The following is a 12,780-nucleotide window of genomic DNA, read 5'->3' as shown; positions in this document are numbered from 1 at the left end:
CAAGGTACATTGGTAAAATGCAGAAGTAGATTCTACAGAATTTGGTGGTTTAAGAACCTTTTGAAACTAAAAAAAAAAACACAGTAATCTCCGTATTTAGTCACCATCAATTTCCTGTCTTTACCCACTGTCTATGAACTTCTTACATATTTAGCTAAAAGCAGTCTATTCTTCTTCCTCCACAGCCCCAGTGTCCTATCCTCAGCTATCCTCTGAGTGTCTGTCCCATGGAGAGATGAGGGTGTCCTGCTCCTCTGAGGGTGATGCTCCCCAGTACAGATGGACTCTGGACAGACAGATGCTGAGAGACACTGAGGACTGTCCATGTTACAAAAGAAGCACCATCACTCTGAGGAATGGCCTGCCTGGAGATCTCACCTGTACCGTCAGAAACTACATATGCAGTGCTACCACCAGCAAGACAATCTCACCTTGTCCAGGTAAGCTATAGTCTGTTGTCAGTACTATCTGCCTTTATGCCTTTATTTGGACACATTATGATAAATTATTTGTAATTATATTGATCATCATCATCATCATCATTGTCATCGTCATGATTATCATCATGATTATCAAAGAAAATTAATCATTTCAGTGTGCCAGTTTTCATCTCAGATGCTGTATAGTTTCTCTTTTAATTGCATACAGGCCTCAAATACGAGCCATGCACCACACCAAAACCAGACTTGGTGATCACCACTGGAAGACCACATCAAGGCAAACATGCAAACATCTTAGATGAAATCTCTCTCAGTCGCTCAGTCAAGGGTACCAGTGGACTCAGAGGAGGCCAGGCTGTGAAATACAGGAAGCTTAATGTATGTAAATTGGCTTTTCGATATTGTTCTTCATTGTATTTCAAACAACTGTGTACTACTAACGGACACACTCTGTCTTAATTCATCAAATATTTGTTTTTTGTGTGTGTATGTTTTCTGTCCAGAATAGAGTACTGTATTGAAAATAATAGTAGCTTTTTCCCCTAAATAAACACATATCTGACCTGCCACAACATTTTCTGTGGCCCTAATCATTAATTGAAGAGTTTTTCTTTCTTCAAAAATGATATATCCACCAATTTTTCATTAGAAATGATTGCTTATGGGTACCTTCAAGTGCGTGTAAAATATTACTCTTCTCACATTTTTTTAATAGATTTCATAAAATGTGTTTTTTTGCAAAACGCTATATACTGTATCCATTGTTTAGCTGGAATGGAATCTTCGTATCCTATATATTTGACTGTGATATGTGGTTGTCTCACCTAGCTATCTTAAGATTAATGCACTTACTGTAAATTGCATTGGATTAATGTATATCACTCTGGATAACAGCATCTGCTAAATGACCAAAATGTAAATGTTTTACATACAAATCTCATATTACTGTATTTAATATTTGTTTATAATGTTTTCTTTTTTTTGATGTTACAAATGTATAATTTGAACAGCTTTTTATTAAAAATGTATTTATTCAAATCAAATCAAATTTGTTTTTGTTGCATTTGACTGTGTAAAACATAGCAGTACTACTTATTTCTCTGAGAGTGGATATTTAGCATTTTGCAATAAAACATGGTTAATTTGTCTCTCTGAAATGAAACCATCAAGTGATTTAAACAAATGTCTGTCATTGAAAAACCACATGCATGCCATGATTAGATAATGAAAAAACACACTAATCTCTCTCATAAGTTCTTTAAACAATAAAAGCTCATTTACCAACATTTCTGAAAATGGATATATAGTGTTTTGGAATGAAACGCTTCATAACATTTCATAAACCTTGATTTTCAATGTAAAACATTCACTCCCCACATGGCCTGTGTGGTGTAACAGTGTTTCTCAACCTTTCTTGCACCATGGATGGTCCTTCCTTCTGGGAGGAGTGCCTATATTAAAACTAGCACTTGACAACTGACTGAGTTTGTGTCAGAGAAACACTGTAAAAACGGAAATGTGTTTCTCTAAATAACCTAAAGTATAAGGTTGATCATCCAGTATAAGGTTGATCACCCAGTCTGATACAACGTTCTCACAGTGTAAATCTGGTGTGACAATTTATTTTGTATCACATTTCCTCTTATAGCCGTAATGCAAATCTATTCTCAAGATCTCTTGTTCGCTTAGGTACAGCATATATCATATCTTATGAAATGCCTTATTGTATATTAAAATGTTTATATATTGGTCTGTGAAAGGAAGAAGTGAGATCATGGGTCAAATCAAATGAAATCAAATTTAATTTGCCACATGCGCCGGATAAAACAGGTGTAGACATTACAGTGAAATGCTTACTTACAAGCCCTTAACCAACAAGGCAGTTTAGGAAAAAAATAAAAATAGCAAATAATTAAAGAGCAGAAGTAAAATAAAATAACAGTAGGGAGGTTATATACAGGTGGTACCGTTACAGAGTCAATGTGCGGGGGCATCAGTTAGTTGAGCTAATTGAGGTAATATATACATGTGGGTAGAGTTAAAGTGACTATGCATAAATAATAAACAGAGTAGCAGCAGCGTAAAAGAGGGAGTTGGGGTGGGGGGGCAATGCAAATAGTCCGGGTAGCCATGATTAGCTGTTCAGGAGTCGTATGGCTTGGGGGTAGAAGCTGTTAAGAAGCCTTTTGGACCTAGACTTGGCGCTCCAGTACCGCTTGCCGTGCGGTAGCAGAGAGAACAGTCTATGACTAGGGTGGCTGGAGTCTTTGATCATTTTTAGGGTCTTCCTCTGACACCGCCTGGTATAGAGGTCCTGGATGGCAGGAAGCTTGGCCCCAGTGATGTACTGTGCCGTACGCACTACCCTCTGTAGTGCCTTGCGGTTGGAGGCCGAGCAGTGGCCATACCAGGCGGTGATGCAACCAGTCAGGATGCTCTCGATGGTGCAGCTGTATAACTTTTTGAGGATCTGAAGACCAATGCCAAATCTTTTCAGTCTCCTGAGGGGGAATAGGCTTTGTCGTGCCCTCTTCACAACTGTCTTGGTGTGTTTGGACCATGATAGTTTGTTGGTGATGTGGACACCAAGGAACTTGAAGCTCTCAACCTGTTCCACTACAGCCCCGTCGATGAGTCCTCTTTTTTTTCCTGTAGTCCACAATCATCTCCTTTGTCTTGATCACGTTGAGGGAGAGGTTGTTATCCTGGCACCACACAGCCAGGTCTCTGACCTCCTCCCAAAAAGCTGTCTCATCATTGTCGGTGACCAGTGGTGAGAGCACGTGGTGCGGAGACAGATTCTCGCCACGCCACCTGGTAGGAGCGACCTGTCAGGTAGGACGCAATCCAAGAGTGAGCAGCGCCGGAGATGCCCAACGTGGAGAGGAGGATCTGATGGTTCACAGTATCAAAGGCAGCAGATAGGTCTAGAAGGATAAGAGTAGAGGAGAGAGAGTTAGCTTTAGCAGTACGGAGAGCCTCCGTGACACAGAGAAGAGCAGTCTCAGTTGAATGACCAGTCTTGAAACCTGACTGGTTTGGATCAAGAAGGTCATTCTGAGAGAGATAGCAGGAGAGTTGGCTAGAGACGGCACGCTCAAGAGTTTTGGAGAGAAAAGAAAGAAGGGATACTGGTCTGTAGTTGTTGACATCGGAGGGATCGAGTGTAGGTTTTTTGAGGAGGGGTGCAACTCTCGCTCTCTTGAAGACGGAAGGTACATGGCCAGCGGTCAAGGATGAGTTGATGAGCGAGGTGAGGTAAGGGAGAAGGTCTCCGTAAATGGTCTGGAGAAGAGAGAAGGGGATAGGGTCAAGCGAGCAGGTTGTTGGGCGGCCGGCCGTCACAAGCTGCAAGATTTCATCTGGTGAGAGAGGGGAGAAAGAAGTCAAAGCATAGGGTAGGGCAGTGTGAGCAGGACCAGCGGTGTCATTTGACATACTAAATGAGGATCGGATGTATCAACCTTCTTTTCAAAATGCTTGACGGAGTCATCCACAGAGAGGGAAGAGGGAGGGGGAGGAGGAGGAGGATTCAGCAGGGAGGAGAAGGTGACAAAGAGCTTCCTAGGGTTAGAGGCAGATGCTTGAAATATAGAGTGGTAGAAAGTGGCTTTAGCAGCAGAAACAGAGGAAGATAATGTAGAGAGGAGGGAGTGAAAAGATGACAGGTGCGCAGGGAGTCTAGTTTTCCTCCATTTCCGCTCGGCTGCCCAGAGCCCTGTTCTGTGAGCTCGCAATGAGTCGTCAAGCCACGGAGCAGGAGGGGAGGAACGAGCCGGCCAGGAGGATAGGGGACATAGAGAGTCAAAAGATGCAGAAAGGGAGGAGAGGAGGGTTGAGGAGGCAGAATCAGGAGATCGGAGGGAGAAAGATTTAGCAGAGGGAAGAGATGATAGGATGGAAGAGGAGAGAGTAGTGGGAGAGAGAGAGCGAAGGTTGCAACGGCACATTACCATCTGAGTAGGGGCAGAGTAGTGTTGGAGGAGAGCGAGAGAGAAAATTATACAAAGTAGTATTCGGAGACTTGCAGGGGAGTTGCAGTGAGATTAGTAGAAGAACAGCATCTAGTAAAGATGAGGTCAAGCGTATTGCCTGCCTTGTGAGTAGGGGGGGGCGGTGAGAGGGTGAGGTCAAAAGAGGAAAGGAGTGGAAAGAAGGAGGCAGAGAGAAATGAGTCAAAGGCAGACATAGGGAGGTTAAAGTCACCAAGAACTGTGAGGGGTGAGCCATCCTCAGGAAAGGAACTTATCAAAGGCGTCAAGCTCATTGATGAACTCTCCAAGGGAACCTGGAGGGCGATAAATGATAAGGATGTTAAGCTTGAATGGGCTAGTGACTGTGACAGCATGGAATTCAAATTAGGAGATAGACAGATGGGTCAAGGGGAAAAGAGAGAATGTCCACTTGGGAGAGATGAGGATTTCTGTGCCACCGCCGCGCTGACCAGATGCTCTCGGGGTATGCGAGAACACATGATCAGACGAGGAAAGAGCAGTAGGAGTAGCAGGGTTTTCTGTGGTAATCCATGTTTCCATCAGCGCCAAGAAGTCGAGGTACTGGAGGGTAGCATAGGCTGAGATGAACTCTGCCTTGTTGGCCGCAGAACGGCAGTTCCAGAGGCTGCCGGAGACCTGGAACTCCACGTGGGTCGTGCGCGCAGGGACCACCAGATTAGTGGCAGCAGCCACGCGGTGTGAAGCGTTTGTATGGCCTGTGCAGAGAGGAGAGAACAGGGATAGACAGACACATAGTTGACAGGCTACAGAAAAGGCTACAATAATAAAAAGGAAATCGGAATGAAATTAACTAAACATCATGGAAAGCGAGAGAGCATGGCCTCCCTCACTTCCGTTTCACTGAAACACTCAATTATAACTCTCCCAACTTCTACTTTAGAAATTATAATTGTTATAAACTACAGCGGTTCAATGTTTTCTAGGAATAGACTCTAACTTAAGTTTATTCAGCTAGCTAACTTGGTACAGTATTCTTCAGTGAAAACCGCCCAGGGCACCGTATCCTATGACGCCATAGCTAACTAGCATGCTAGCTTCCAATAACATGGTTTAGCACCAATACTCGGTTACAACAAACTACCAATAGTGTGTTAACACGCTAAACCGATAATTTGTGTCCGTGTCTAACGTTGTGTAAAGTTTTGGGGTTAGTTTTGACAGTTTGAGTGAGTACGTCGTCAACTTATTCAGCCAGTTAGTTAGCTAGCTAGAATAGTTAGCATACTAGCTAGCCATTGCTCTCTGTCAACGAACCAACCCCTCCTCCCACAGTATGAAACACACAGAGAGAGCCAAGCTAACGTTAACTAGTCACCCATGTCTTGAATTCCTTTTGAACGACTCTGGTTACCAGTATGTAAAAATAAAATAAAAATAAATGTAGGTTATAACTTACCCTTAGTAGCTACTGTTAGCTAGTTAAGTGTAAAGCTAGCTACTGAATCGACTCAGCCAGTTCGCGTCTGTCCCAACGGAGAGAAAGTGTCTCCAAACATTACAGCTAGGTCGTTCCAGCTATTGTTTAGTTAGCTATTCAGGTAGCATCAAGCAAGCTACATTTCAAGTACAGTAGATACTAATTACCTAACGTTAACACTTCAGATAATGAGGTTAGAAAAACAGCTGAATGGTAGGTAGCTAGCTGGCATAATTACAGGTACTCTTAAGTGTGAAATAACATTGGAAACAACTATCCACAGTTGCTAATAGATACCAGTAGCTACCCGCTAGCTAGCTTTATTGGTCCAGGTAGTGGGTTAGCTAGCCTCGTGCTTCACTGGGCTCAGCCGAATACAATACTTACCTACAATAATTACCTACAATAACTACCTAGATAAACTACCTACAATACCTAACTACAATACCTACCTACAATCTAAATACATGGTTTAAGCTTTACTCGACAACATATAAAGAAGAAGCCAAGCTTACCTCCCGCTTAGAAAAACACAACCTCACCCCATCGCTGCACCAGTGTGATCAGAGATCAGAGTTCTTTATCAATTATGGGACACTTCAAATAAATAACACAGAGAGGAGTGATTCTGCTAAATATTGTTTAGAAACCTTGAATTCAGATGGAATGTACTTGGAGACCAGCGGAGTACAACTGATTTTTTTTTTTACATACTGGTAACCAGAGTCGTTCAAAAGGAATTCAAGACATGGGTGACTAGTTAACGTTAGCTTGGCTCTCTCTGTGTGTTTCATACTGTGGGAGGAGGGGTTGGTTCGTGAGGAGCTAAAAAAATCACATCTATCTATTTGCCAAATAAGGTTATTCCAAAGAAGCCAAAGGCAATTTATCTTGAAAGCTTGAATGTTGTCATGCATGACTTGTGAGGGACTGTGTCAAACATGGATTAATTATAAATATATATATTTTTTTCATTGGGGGTTAAATGCACCTTTGAAGGCTTACATACAGTAATCCTCACCATATCATGCAGGAGGATCCTATGGGTCTTTCATAGGCTCACTAGTAGCTGTGGTCCTGGTCCTTGCAGTGGTGGTGGGAGTTTACTGTATTCGCAAGAGGAGGACACCTCCACAGTCAACAGGTCAGTAATGTGACAGTCTAACAATCTAACACCTCTAGAAATGTCAAAGATGGCTATCAACACCGATGGTAACAACACTCAGTCAGCTCATGTGACTGCTCATGTGACTTACTTTAGATGTTTTTTTATGTTGTGGTTTTGACATTATTGTAGGCCTAGATACATTTCGATAGGCCTATTTTCAGATCTACAGTTTGGCCAAGTGCATGTGAAGGAGGTGAATGGATGCTATTTCTAACTTTGAAAATCAACATTAGAGCTTATGTAGGCTGCTTACATACTTCAAATGTTAAATGTCAATAAATGGTGTGTGCAGTAGCCTACCATTTTTTCCCAAAACACTCATGTCAACATCTCCACACAGATGCTGATGAGAGTCCAGAACTGGAATGTGCTGACATCACTATTCGAAAGAAGAGGGAGAAACAGAGGGAGGTTCCAGAGGAGGTGGTGTATGGACAGATTGTAGTGCTGGAGGGGGCCAGACCAAACACTGAGAGATAGACCTGAGGGACAGGAGGAGACTGTATGCTGGAATACAGCTTGGCCAATGAGAGCTGCATGTTTGAAGGGTTGGTCTTTAGAAGTTTGTTTTGTTTGTTTTGCCATTTAGCAGACGCTTTTATCCAAAGCGACTTACAGTCATGTGTGCATACATTTTTACGTATGGGTGGTCCCGGGGATTGAACCCACTACCCTGGCGTTACAAGCGCCATGCTCTACCAATTGAGCTACAGAGGACCATACGATGGTTACCTACAACAGAAGTGGTACTGAAGCCTTGTCGCTCCATTTGTTACTGAAACGGATAGTATTATGTTTCCCTTTTACTGTTTATATTTCATGACATTCACTGCTGAGGGTTTTGTACATTCTTTACCTAAATAAATAACCCAGCAACTGGACTGCCTACATTTGTCATGGTCTCTATGTTACTGATTTAATGTTTTATTTATTTATGTTTTATTTTTTATTTTTACGAACTCTCTGAACAATGTTATTGCACAGTAGTAAAAGTTGTCATTCACTTCAGAACTTTGTGATTGAAAGGACTGTTCCCCAAGTGTGTCCTCTATGGAAGAATAGTTCCTATTTTTGGTTCCCTTCACTTTTTTTCTGAAGCACATCTTATTTTGCATCTAATAAACAAATCCAATTTATCACGGTTTGAGCTCCCAGAAAGTGCTATATAAATGCAGTCCATTATGATTTATTGTTATTCTCTCTAGCTGCAACCCAAAAGGAATCAGTTACAACTGGACGATGCCATCAAGGAGTCACAAACCACCATTTTGGAAACATTGGAATTTGGTCTGTTGGTCCTCTCTATTTCACTTTTTATTTCTCTCACCTCTCCTTCTCTCAAATTATTTTTCTCAGGCACAGACATTTCTTTACACTCAAAAGTACACTCTTAGAGGTAGAAGCCTTCTAGGTTCCATGTAGAACCTTCTGTGGAAAGGGGACAGCCGAAGAACCCTTTTAGGTTCTAGATATAACTTTTTTTCTAAGAGTGTAGCCTCACTTTTTTACAACTTATCTGATATTACACATCAAGAGACATGAATGAAGCCAGCCTGGCTGTTTATGTAATGAACAAGTGAAACTTTGAGGCTCTTCCTCTTTCCTCTGAGTCAGAACCAATTAATAGGGTGAGGTAAAATGACACATTTATTTTGGTTTTCACAATTCTACAATTCTACTGAGTGACAAGGACAGCTGGAGTGTCTTTCATACCACCTTTGCATAGGTTTTGTTTATGTTGTAAATTGTCAAGTTATGGAAATTCAGTACTGAATGGAAAATAAAGGATTTTGTTACAGTACAGTATAGCTTAATTTGCTAACTTGAGCCCTGTGTTGTGTAGAGACATGAAGGCTCTGTTTGCACTGTTGGTGATGTTAGCAGGAGTGTCTCATGGTAAGAAGTTTCTTTATGTGTTGTTTTCCCTCTTGTTTTACACATGATATACAGTAAGGAGCCTTGTAGATATCATATAGAACGTGAACCACTCGATCAAAGCTCTTTGTGGTGTACTATAGGCTACCCAGAATCACTTTTCTCAAATTAATACCTCTCATAATGACTAATGAAAGATACAGAGACAATATTCAAAACACTGAAAAAGACAGAGTTGTCTCGTTATTCATTGTCCTGTGATAATTATAACTGACTGAGGTACTGTTATGTTGCCTAATACCCTGATGTCATTGGTTTGGTTATACTGTTGCTTGCTTGTATTCTTATCCATAAAATGAAACCTCAAAAGTAGGTTTTTTTTTTAAAAAAAATTTAAGGACAGTGACAGTCACTACAGTGTCTTTTTTCCTATTGATTTTCAGGCATGTAGACCCCCTGTGATGCTCCATCCAGTGTCATGAGGAACGCTTTTCCAACAGTCATGAAGGAGTTCCCACATATGCTGAGCACTTGTTGGCTGCTTTTCCTTCACTCTGCGGTCCAACTCATCCCAAACCATCTCAAATGGGTTGAGGTCGGGGGAATGTGGAGGCCAGGTCATCTGATGCAGAACTCAAATAGCCCTTACATAGCCTGGAGGTGTGTTTTGGGTCGTTGTCCTGTTGAAAAACAAATGATAGTCCCACTAAGCACAAACCAGATGGGATGGCGTATCACTGCAGAATGCTGTGGTACTGATGCTGGTTAAGTGTGCCCTGAATTCTAAATAAATCACAGACAGTGTCACCAGCAAAGCCCCACACCATCACACCTCCTCCTCCATGATTCACTGTTGGAACCACACATGCGGAGATCATCCGTTCACATACTCTGCGTCTCACAAAGACACAGCATTTGGAACCAAAAATCTCAAATTTGGACTCATCAGACCAAAGGAAAGATTTCCACCGGTCTAATGTCCATTACTCGTGTTTCATGGCCCAAGCAAATCTCTTATTATTATTGGTGTCTTTTAGTAGTGGTTTCTTTGCAGCAATTCGACCATGAAGGCCTGATTCACGCAGTCTACTATGAACAGTTGACGTTGAGATGTGTCTGTTACTTGAACTCTGTGAAGCATTTATTTGGGCTGCAATCTGAGGTGCATTTAACTCTAATGAACGTATCCTCTGCAGCTGAGGTAACTCTGGGTCTTCCTTTCCTGTGGCGGTCCTCATGAGAGCCAGTTTAATCACAGCGCTTGATGGTTTTTGCGACTGCACTTGAAGAAACTTTAAAAGTTCTTGAAATTTTCCGGATTGACTGACCTTCATGTCTTAAAGTAATGATGGACTGTCATTTCTCTTTACTTCATAGAGCTGTTCTTGCCATAATATGGACTTGGTCTTTTACCAAATAGGGTTATCTTCTGTATACCATCCCTACCTTGTCACAATACAACTGATTGGCTCAAACGCATTAAGAAAGAAAGACATTCCACAACTTAACTTTTAACAAGGCACACCTGTTAATTGAAATGCATTCCAGGTGACGATATCAAGAAGCTGGTTGAGAGAATGCCAAGAGTGTGCAAAGCTGTCATCAAGGCAAAGGGTGGCTATTTGAAGCATCTCAAACATAAAATATATTTTGATTTATTTAACAATTTTTTGGTTACTACTTGATTCCATATGTGTTATTTCATAGTTTTGATGTCTTCACTATTATTCTACAATGTAGAAAATAGCAAAACTAAAGAAAAACATTTGAATGAGTAGGTCTTTCCAAACATTTGCCTGGTACTGTAAATAGCAGTGAAAAGAAAGAAGCCTGTACAGAATACAAATATTCCAAAACATGTATCCTGTTTTCTGTCACGCGTGCTGTAGGTGGGTGATGTGGTGGAATCAAACGCAGAACACCGAAGGATAGTCCAAACAACTTTAGTAAATCTCCAAACAGGAAAAATGGCAACACTTGCCCGAAGGCAAAAATATGCACAAAGGCGAAATAGCAAAAAGCGCACTAACAGGTGCGTAACGCTCCAACGCAGTGGAGGAAAGCTCAACCGAGCGAAAGGGCGAAAATCAGCCCAACACACAACAGACCAAAATCAATAACACACAACACTAGACAAACACAACGAGAAACTTATAGGACACTAATTACGCTAAACGAGAACAGGTGTGACAACAAACAGACAAAAGCAAACGAACATGAAACATACAACGGTGGCAGCTAGTACTCCGGAGACAACGAACGCCGAAGCCTGCCCGAACAAGGGAGAGAGGCAGCCTCGGCCGAAACCGTGACATTTTCAATAAGGCACTAAAGTAAAACAGCAAAAAAAGTGGCAAAGAAATTAACTTTATATCCTGAATACAAAGCGTTATTTTTGGGGTAAATCCAACACAACACATCACTGAGTACCACTCTTTATATTTTCAAGCATGAGGGTGGCTGCATCATGTTATGGGTATGTTTGTCAACTGCAAGGACTAGGGAGTTTTTTATGATAAAAATTAACGTAATAGAGCTAAGCACAGGCAAAATCCTAGAGGAAAACCTAGAGGAAATTCATATTTCAGCAGGACAATAACCTAAAACACTAGGCCAAATATATACTGGAGTTGCTTACCAAGACGACATTGAATGTTCCTGAGTTGCCTAGTTATTCTAACATGTATTGACTCAGGGGTGTGAATACAGGGGTGTGAATAATCAATTAGATATTTCTGTATTTCATTTTCAAGAAATTTGCAACAATTTTTAAAAACATGTTTTCACTTTGTCATTATGAGGTATTATTGTGTGTAGATGGGTGAGAGAGAAAAAAAATGTTCATCAGTTTTGAATTCAGGCTGTAACACAACAAACTGTGGAATAAGTCAAAGGGTATGAATACCTTCTGAAGGCACAATTGTATAGTTATCTGGTTTGTTGTATACTTGTTTGTATCTCAGAAGACCAGAACCTTAATAATAATCATGTTAGGCCTACTGCTGCTAGGTAGCTCTCTCTCTGCTCTCTCCCTCCCCTCTGTCTGTCCTTGATTGCAGGAGTGAAGTCTGGTGTGCGGGAGTCAGGGTTCCAGCTGCAGCTCATTCACCATAATCACCTCAGCCTTTAAGACCCGGTCAAACTTACCACTCATCGTCAGATCATAGTCAAGACGACCATGTTAGTCTCGCTGCCGACTCAACCTGTTTATTTTTGCTCTTTGTGTTTTTGGTCTGTTCTATTTACTTTTTCTCGTGTGCCACAGATATTAGGAACCTGACTCCTGCCTCCGCTTCACTCCTGCCACCACCATCCTGCTCTCCACTACCGGACCTCTCTTTTGGACACACCACGGACACTAGGCCATTACGGTACCACACCTGCCCTGACCTGGATCTGTTACCCTCCCTGTAACCTGGACTTGCTCTTCCCCTATTATTGGAAACCTGGACTATTGAACATTGTAAATAAACCTGTTAAACCTTCTCTGGCTTGGTGTACTTGTCTGCATTTGGGTTCTATCCAGTTAAATCATAACAAATCACCATATTTACTTTACAAACAATAACTATACTAGTTGACTGCACATATCACAGACACAATTTGTGGGGGGTAGTGAACGATTGCACACTTCAGGAAGGAGAGGTTATTGGGATGCAACCCCTGAGTGGCCCAGAGTTGATACAGACGACAGCCATGTTGAATCATGTTGTCTTCGTTACAGTTACAGCTTTGTTTTTGCATGTTCATACTTTAGAGTTAGTACATACTGTCTGTTTCCAAGAATTGGATACATCATTTCTGTTTTTCTTTCCTTTGGAAAACTGTTTTACCACATGGTTGTGTTATGTTCCTTGTTCAGTT

General features: G+C 41.5%; 1 long non-coding RNA gene across 1 annotated transcript; it reads left to right on the top strand.

Moving 5' to 3' along the window:
• Positions 1 to 12,015: 12,015 nt before the first annotated feature.
• Positions 12,016 to 12,401, top strand: LOC311107477. Its single transcript, XR_014610433.1, has 2 exons — positions 12,016 to 12,096; positions 12,182 to 12,401. It is a non-coding gene; the product is annotated as an uncharacterized lncRNA (long non-coding RNA).
• Positions 12,402 to 12,780: the final 379 nt, after the last annotated feature.

This window comes from Coregonus lavaretus, assembly GCF_964263955.1.
Source record: "Coregonus lavaretus genome assembly, chromosome: 32".
Taxonomy (NCBI): Eukaryota; Metazoa; Chordata; class Actinopteri; order Salmoniformes; family Salmonidae; genus Coregonus; species Coregonus lavaretus.
This window is presented reverse-complemented; position numbering and strand designations above follow the sequence as displayed.